Source organism: Podarcis gaigeae, assembly GCF_964106915.1.
Source record: "Podarcis gaigeae genome assembly, chromosome: 8".
Classification (NCBI taxonomy): Eukaryota; Metazoa; Chordata; class Lepidosauria; order Squamata; family Lacertidae; genus Podarcis; species Podarcis gaigeae.
This window is the reverse complement of record NC_139684.1, coordinates 90,244,407-90,251,309: the sequence shown is the minus strand read 5'-3', so window position 1 is coordinate 90,251,309 and position 6,903 is coordinate 90,244,407.

The window sequence follows — 6,903 nt, the reverse complement described above, 5'->3', positions numbered from 1 at the left end:
GTCAGCACACAGGAGGAGGAGGGAGAGAAAGAAGCTGGGAGGGAGAGGAGGGCTGGGTGGGCTGTTAGGGCCTGATCCAGCTGCAGGGCTCCTCTTGGCAGATACCAGCAGGGGGGATTTAGCAGCAGGGCGGGGGGAGGCACAGGGAACCTCAGCCAGGGGGAACAACTCATGTCTCACATGCGGACAGAGGCTCCCTTGTGCCCTTGGCAAGGAGAGCACGTGGACGGGTGGGCTGGCTCATGGCATTCTGGCTCAGTGGAGTGGAGAGGTGCAATTTTTGTGCCCCTCTGGCGCACCTGGCAGGGGACAACCTGGCCCATCCCTAGCCATACAGGGCGTCAACCTCCCCACTGTATCCTGACCCACTGGAAGCTTCCAAATGCTCCGCTTACAATGCATGGCAGAAACCTAACAGGATCCTTGCCAAACTCAGGCCATTACTTTAAAATGATGTTTTAAAATTGACAGAGGAGGAGAAAACACACTTGCTCCATCTTGCACGTGGCAGCTCTTGAGATATTTGAAGGTGGGTCTCCTATCTCCTCTCAGTCTCCTCTCTTCCAGGCTAAATGTACCCAGCTCCTTCGACTGTTCCTCATCAGGCTTGGTTTCCAGACCCTTGGTCATCTTGGCTCTCTGCACCTCCTCTGCACACCTTCCAGCTTGTCAGTAACCTTCCACAACTGGACAAAGGGCTCCAGGGGTGGTTTGACCAAGGCATCGATGTTGCAGGGAGGGAGAGGATTCTAGGTGGACCTCCTGCTCCCACCCCCTCCAGGCAAGTCATCTTCCCCTCCCCTCTTGCCCTCCCCAGACACTGAGCCCCACAAGGAAGGCAACAGCCCACAGGAAAAGGCCTGGCGTCCCCCAGCCCTCCCTTGCAACACAGCTGCCAATGGCAGAGCTGCCCTCACAATGAACCATCAGGATGCCATGGAGACGGCTGGCTTGCAAGTCCTGCTAGTGGCCAGGTGGATGGATCTGCTGAGCCGGATTCCCTCCAGCCCAGCCCTGCCCGACTCCTGACAGAAAATTAGTGTTTAACCAGAATTTAGAAGGCTAAGCACAAACGCCTCAGCTCTGCCCAGGTTTGACAGCAGCTCCAGCTCAGGGGAAGCTGCTGGCCAAGAAGTGATTAGCGTTTACCATGCGCAGATTCAAAGAACATCAAAGGGGTGTTGGGGGTGCAGGCAGGAGCCACAAAGCCCCCACAAAGCAGAGAAGCGTGTGGACAAGGCTGGGAGCCCAGGAAGGCCAGAATCCCTCTGATGCTTGGCTCAGGTGGGTTGGAGTGCAAGTGTGGAGTCATAGGATTGTAGAACAGTGTTAACGGAGAAATCTGAGGGCTCCCTTGGACAAAAAACAAGGACCCCAGCCAGGAATACCAGAGCAAAACAGCAGCCAGTAGGCTTGGTCTTGATTGAAGACTGTCGCGACAGGACTCCCACCTGCCACCAGGTGGAACAAGATGGAAGCCCCCAACAAAAGAGAACCCAAACTTTTATTAGCTGCTAATCCCCCATGCTACACTCCCAAGACTACATCATAACTACATCATTGACACATCACAAAGAGGAGGGGTTGAGGGAGGAATTGTGGTGGTAACCTGAGGGTCTTGTCACCTGTCCGGTTCCTCCTTTCCCCCTCCCCATGAGTCATTTCCAGAGGACAAAGAGGAGTTCACTGTTTCCTGTCTCCAGAGGGAAGGGCTGGTCACTGTCCTTTGTTTCAGTCTGTACTGAATCCACTTCCATATGCAGGTCCTTTGTGAGTGCAATGATCTTCTGTCTAGGACCATCAAGGTTGGCATGCCAACTGGGGAGGGCTTCCTATGGGCTTGGGGGATTGTGGCTGCCTTGTGTCAAGTCTCCCCCCTTTGATAGTCCTTCCTTCATGGTGTAAAATAAAAGTGGAACGGTGCAGATCCGATGTACGGGGCATTTTCTATGAATTTATAGTAGAAGAGTCGTGTATGCTGTGTGTGTGTGTCGTGTTTGTACAAACTGGATGATGGGGGGGGTCCTGCAAGAACAGGAAGGACCCTCAGGGGTCATCTGGCCCAACCCTTGTTGCAATGCAGGATGGCCATCCAACCTCCAAGGACTGAGACCCCACCAGCTGCCAAGGAAGCCCATTCTACCATAGAGCAGCTCTTCCCACCAGAAAGTTATTTGATGCAGCCTAGAATAGCATTAGCTTGTTTTGCTGCAGCAAACGTTTTTCTGCTGCTGCTGTTGGCCCATGTGAAGCTTGAAGCCAGCAGTGTGATGCAGCAGCTAAAAAGCTCGGCTACTGTGGTGGTCACGTGTTGCTAAATGCATTCCTCCTGGATTCCTGATTTATTTACTCTGAAACATGTATGCGTGCTCAAAGCAGTCTTTGTAGTTAAAAGGATTTCTCTGATCTAACTTTGTACCCACCTAGTAGTTTTTTTGAAATGCTCAGAGGAAATCTGACTGGTTCTTACAAGGGCTGTGTTAAAAGTTCTTTTGTTAATAAAGGGACCTGGGCCAGGGTGTGGCAGATTATTATTGGCACTTCCTTGCTGGCCAAACCTCGTGTGTATTTTATTAATCAGGGTCCAATCCTTCCTTTGCCTTTGGAACGCAACAGGCTACACCGACAGACGTCCAGGGTCCAGATCAAGGGAAGTCCACCCTCAGCAGTGGGACTGGGCCAGGGTCTGTGTGCTGAAGCCCACCCGGCCTGCTGCTTCTCCAATGGGTGGGTGGGGGTGGAAGGCGTGTGGCTGCACCACCAGCCCCTCATTCAGCTCCCACCTCTGAGGCATTCCTTCTCTCGCACCATAACACTCTCGGATGCATCAGACTCCCTCCTTCATTCTTCGCATTTGTGGATGCTTCTAAGTGAGCAGATGAACCCTGTGTGCCCATTTTCCAGTATTGGTGACCCTATTTCCTCTAACAGAACATACGCCTATAGAGGAATCTGCAAGTGTGTGGAGAAAAACAGGCAGGAAAAGACTGAAATGGTGTCACAGATTCGGCAGTGGTGCTAAAGAGAAATCGCGTAGCAATCAAAGGTATCAACTACCGTATTGGCCCGAATATAAGCCGCACCCGCAAATAAGCCGTACCTTTAAAATTCAAGGGGGGGAAAGATAATACCTGGATGTAAGCCGCTCCCTTAAAATTCCGCAGGCACTCACACCAGCAAATGGCAAATGTGGAAGAAAATCCTACAGTGATAACGTGAAAGCCAATTTTTGTAAGGTCGTGAATTTAATCTGCTCTTTAATTTTTCACGGTCGGAATTTGGGGGGGGCAGTGTGGCTTATATTCAGGCCAATACAGTATGTGGGACGCTGGGTGCCTGGGCACCCACAAATTTTAAATGAAGGGCCCTCCCCCCAGGTTCTATTCCATGGCACTCGCTCACCTCATGGCACCCACTGGTGAGCTCGCATCATCTTTTTAAGAGCAAATCTCCAAAATTTGTGGGTGTCTTCAGCAAATTGTCACAGAACTCGCTCAGGCCCTATTTGATTACTTCTACCATTCATAACTAGGGACGCAGGTGGCGCTGTGGGTAAAACCTCAGTGCCTAGGACTTGCTGATCGTATGGTCAGCGGTTCGAATCCCCGCGGCAGGGTGAGCTTCCGTCATTCGGTCCCAGCTCCTGCCCACCTAGCAGTTCGAAAGCACGTCAAAGTGCAAGTAGATAAATAGGTACCACTTTATAGTGGGAAGGTAAACGGCGTTTCCGTGTGCAGCACGGGTGCTGGCTCACCAGTGCAGCTTCGTCACACTGGCCACGTGACCCGGAAGTGTCCTTGGATGGCGCCGGCTCCCGGCCTCTTGAGTGAGATGAGCGCACAACCCTAGAGTCAGACACGACTTGCCCCGAAAGGGCAGGGGTACCTTTACCTTTTTACCATTCATAACTACACACAGTCAACGTACCTGAGTTGGTTGGATAGCCAACGCGAAGAAAAGATTTCTCCAACATATTTGGTGGCCACTCTGGGCAATCACATAGGCCAGCAGTGTGTGAGGATTTCTCAAACCTACTGGAATGGCAACCAGCCTCTTGCAAGAACTTTTTGCTGTTCAGTTGTGTCCGCCTCTTCGTGACCCCCTGGACCAGAGCACGCCAGGCACTCCTGTCTTCCACTGCCTCCCACAGTTTGGTCAAACTCATGCTGGTAGCTTCAAGAACACTGTCCAACCATCTCGTCCTCCGTCGCCCCCTTCTCCTTTTGCCCTCCATCTTTCCCAACATCAGGGTCTTTTCCAGGGAGTCTTGTCTTCTCATGAGGTGGCCAAAGTCTTGGAGCCTCAGCTTCAGGATCTTTCCTTCCAGTGAGCTACAGGTCCTTATTTCTTGGCCCTGGAGAAGATATGCTTTCCTCTGAGTTCCATAAGGAAGAGATGGGCTGGTGGAGACCTATCCTGACTGGCGTATAAACAACACAGGCCCTATGGAAAACTAGTATCATTTTCCCAATTTATACAAAATGGGATAGGAAGGATCCACAAAACTATTGTCCAATTAGCTTGTTAGACATCTCCTCAAAGTTATATACACGGTATCTCCCTCAAAAATTATCCAACTGGTTGCAAAATGACATTAATCATAAAGAACAAGGGGGATTCAGATTGGTACGCAGTATCGTTGATCCATGTTTTACTCTGAGCCATATTATAAGGAAGTATGCTAGGAATATTAAGAATAATCTTTATGTAGCCTTTTATTGATCTTTCTGCTGCATTCGACTCTATTACTTGAAGCAGACGGTGAGAGAAATTTCAAATTGCTGACATCGACCGTTGGCTTCTGCTATTGATCCAAGAACTATACGCAGCAATACACAAATGAGGATCAGAGTAGGTCTGAATGGTGTTATGTCTGATGCTTTTAAGGGGCTGATGCCACGAGGGGTGAAGCCAAGTTGCGTTCTGGCTCCCACTGTTTTCAACATTATATTAATGGTTTGATGCCATATTTAGCCAATGCAAACCTCCCCCCTCCAGGCACTAGGAACAGAAAGAACCTCGCTCTCGATGTATGAAGATACATCAAGTTTCAGGGCTCCTGTGTCTTCCCTGATTGGGCGTCAGAGATTTCTTAGAGATGTCCAGCATGTACTGTAAACAGGGAAGCCTAACTGTAATACTCCACAACCAAGATGGTGATTTTTGGCACACTCAGTCCTAGGTATCAATGATGCTTAGATTAAGGGAGGACAGCTGATTGAACCTGCCCTAAATATATTTGGTAGCAAAGTGCTTCCTCAAATGCTCTACGGTGTCGAAATCTGGGTCTCTGATACAAACTCCATAAACGTTTTGGAAACTGTGCAGAATAATTTCTTTCAGAAGCTGTACTCTCTGCCATCAAGAATATCAGCAGCTCTTCTTCATACAGAATCGGAGTGGCCAGCAATTAAGACAAGAGCAGACTGTGTTCGGTTAAAGTATATTTTTAAAAATTCTACTATGCCTATTAAGGGACGCGGGTGGTGCTGTGGGTTAAACCACAGAGCCTAGAACTTGCCAATCAGAAGGTCGGCTGTTCAAATCCCCATGACATGGTGAGCTCCCGTTGCTCGGTCCCTGCTCCTGCCAACCCAGCAGTTCCAAAGCACGTCAAAGTGCAAGTAGATAAATAGGTACCGCTCCGGCGGGAAGGTGCGCTGCTCTGGTTCGCCAGAAGCGGCTTAGTCCTGCTGGCCACATGACCCGGAAGCTATACGCTGGCTCCCTCGGCCAATAAAGCGAGATGAGTGCTGCAACCCCAGAGTCATCTGCAACTGGACCTAATGGTCAGGGGTCCCTTTACCTTTACTATGCCTATAGAGCATTTGTCTGCAGTTTGGCTATATGGAATTGGGTGATAACCAACTCTGGGAAGCAGCTCGTCAAGAAGTATTAGACTATTATTATTTTCCAGAATTGAAATGTGCCTTGACCTTGAATAAGTGTCAACTAAGCTCTTCTGGATAGAATCGAAAAGGGACCTGCACCTAATTAAAAACACTTAATTTTCCCCTTGGTAACCATTCTTGTGGGCAAAGCATTTTAGAGCTAGTTATCTGACAAACTCTCACCAGTTTCCTTAAGAAATGCCTTTACTGAGCTGTGTTTCAAGTACCGTCTTGGACGGCCACTACAAGATCCCGCACGCAGACAGACTTAGTATTTGTGGTCAACCTCAGGTGGAAGACATCGCTCACGATCTGTCAGCCTGCCCCTTATAGAGAGATCCAAGAGAGGAGAGTCTGAAATCTTTGTTCGCACAAGCAAGCAGGCAGGCACACCCCAGCAGAAATGACCCCGTTTCTTTTGAGTCAGAATAATAGCTTCTTTACACAGAGTGGTCCTCTATGCTTTGGCTGCAGGAAAAAAAATCAGGAAAAAGGGAGTTAGATAAAATCACTATAAATTGTTGTGGTGATCAGTGGGTTTGATCTGAAGTCAAGCTGGACAGCATTTTGGCGTCTCTACTAATTTCTCTCTCTTACATTATGGATGTTGGTAAACTGGATTTTAGAAAGGCAAAATAACATTGGAATTGCAGCTGTCAGAGATGCACAAGGGAAACTGTTTTAATGCTCAGGAATTTGGCAGTCTTTGGTACATTATGCCTTTTATATTATGGATGCCTGCTCCATATTATTTTATTGACACTATTGCTTAATACAAGGTTTGTCATGGCCTTTGGCTAGAACAATAAAATTATGAACTGAACTGCTCTCAGGAGAGCGGAGCGCCCTGAGGGGAAGGGAGCGTCGCTTCCCCGTCGCTCACTTTATTTAAAACCATTTACAACCCTTTCCTTTCGGCAACTCCTGCAGCCAAACCAAATGCGCAGCTTTCCTTTTCTTTGGTCCACATCAGCGACGCCGAGGGGGGGGGGGCGGGTCCTGTCGTCTGGAC